General features: G+C 40.2%; 1 pseudogene; it reads right to left on the bottom strand.

Moving 5' to 3' along the window:
• Positions 1-665: 665 nt before the first annotated feature.
• Positions 666-1,943, bottom strand: LOC119002048 (serine/threonine-protein kinase 38-like; annotated as a pseudogene).
• Positions 1,944-2,180: the final 237 nt, after the last annotated feature.

Here is a 2,180-nt window from a genome sequence, read left to right as displayed (position 1 = left end):
AACCCTCAGAAAAGAGCCACTAGTATTTCTGATGGGTGGGAAGATAAAAATCAATGGATTGAGAGTCTTTAGCCTAGTACCATAAATAAAGTGCATCATGAATAGAGGCTTTAAAAAGCCGTTCACTTGGGGTGGGGTATGGGGAGAAACTACCATCACCATCCCCTCAGGAAATGGATCATCTTCTTCAGCCAGAATACTGACTGCTGAGGTTTTCATTATTGCTTTCTTTCCTTAGTACTATGGAACTTTTAGCTGTAAAGGAAAAAAAAATAATTGGTGGGCTTGGCAGAAAGCATATCACAAAGTCACAGGAACTGGCTGTTATTCAGTAAGTACATGTTACAATTTCGATAATGTTGAATGATGGCTGGTTTTTTCCCCTTCATTCTGGTGAACTTAGGAAAACATCTATCAAATTGGCTCATGATGCTTCAAAAGAAGCTACTTATGGCTGAATTAGTAGAAATGGTTTTCTTTGTTTACCAGCTTCTCAGATGTACAACAGAAGTGGATGTACTCAAATATCACATTTCAATTGAGTTTACCAGGACGTACTGGTGGGTTCAATAAACTTCTTGGAAGTTCTTTCAAAAGAGTGTGTGAGAGGAACACTGATGTTGTGCAAAGAACTCTGTTCTGTTTAGGATTCCATCGCAAAGATACTATTTTACTGCTTTCATGTAGGAAGGTATTGGCCCTTGTGCAGTCAGGCCCTCAAAACGTTTGTGGGTGTAACTGATGAAGACTCAGTCCTTGTTCTTGCAGTCAGTCTCAGGGTAATTACTTGTTGCCGCTGTTGGCTTAAGAATATCAGATTCTGGAAACTCATCAAAGTCTGAGGTATCATCAGTGCTTTTCATTTCAATAGAAATTGCAGCAGATCTGTCTGATATATTCCCAATCAATGCCTTCAAAAAAAGAATTACATTTTATTTTCTAAACTCCAGAGGCTCCAATCCTATGTTCCGATTCACAGCAGAAACTCAAAATTAGATCCTTGGCTTTCTCAGAGATAGGAACTTCTGGAGAGAAAGTCAAAGTTTCTTTCCAGCTCATCACCTTCTTATATGTCTCTTGAGGGCTCTCGGAACAGAAAGGTGGGTAGCCAGGGAGCATCTCATACATGCTCACTCAAAGTGACCACCAATCATAAAGCATGTTGTACCTGGTCTGCATAAACACATCGGGAGCAATGTAGTTGGGAGTACCTACTGCGGAGAAGGCTAGCTGAGATGTATTTTTTTTCTAGGTTTCTTCTTTCCTTTTGGAATTCACGTTCTGGAAAGTGAAATCACTGTGAAGGCTGTGATTCAAATTCCTACAAAATTCTGTCTTATGTACTTTTTTCAGGCCTGTGCAAAGGCCAAAGTCAGAAAGTTTTACATGGCCTTTGCTGTCCAGGAGAAGGTTGCCTGGTTGGATGTCTCTGTGGATGAATCTAAATTAGTGAATGGAGTCTATGGTTAATATTGTTTCTGTTATATAAAACTGAGTTTCCTCCTCTGTTAAGGTGTCTTTTTTCATCAGTAGGGTCATCATGTCACCTCCAGGCAGGAACTACATGATTAGGTAGAGGTTTGGCTTATCCTGAAAACTAGAACATTTTCATAACCAACAAACTGTCTGCCTCCACTAGAATGTCACGCTCTGCACAAATGTGGCCAACCTGTTCTTTTTCAAGAATATCTGGTTTACGGAGTATTTTCATTGCATACACATGCCCCGTGTCTTTCTTCTGAACACTCTGCACCTCACCAAATGCTCCTTTTTTATTACTCTTAAGGACTCAAAATCTTCCAACACAAGTCTTAGTCTCTTCAAAGAAAGAAACTCTGTTTCCTTCTGAATGTGAGCTGATCTCCTGAACCACCTCTCATCTTTTAGGCCTTCTTCTTTCATCACTTTTTTCTAACTTCTTTTGTCTCATTTCTCATTCTTCAGGTTGAACAATAGGGTTGCTATAAGAATTCTCCAGCTCTGGCTGGTGTAACTCAGTGGATTAAGTGCCAACCTGTGAACCAGTCAGGGCACATGACTGGGTTGTGGGCCAAGTCCCCAGTAGGGGGCATGTGAGAGGCAACCACACATTGATGTCTCTCCCTCTCTTTCTCCCTCCCTTCCCCTTTCTCTATAAACAAATAAATAAATAGATAGATAGATAGATAAAAAATAAGAAT

This window comes from Sturnira hondurensis, unplaced genomic scaffold, assembly GCF_014824575.4.
Source record: "Sturnira hondurensis isolate 20B ecotype Veracruz unplaced genomic scaffold, ASM1482457v3 Scaffold0017394, whole genome shotgun sequence".
NCBI lineage: Eukaryota > Metazoa > Chordata > Mammalia > Chiroptera > Phyllostomidae > Sturnira > Sturnira hondurensis.
Note: the sequence above shows the minus strand (reverse complement) of the source record. Positions and strands in the feature narration are given on the sequence as shown.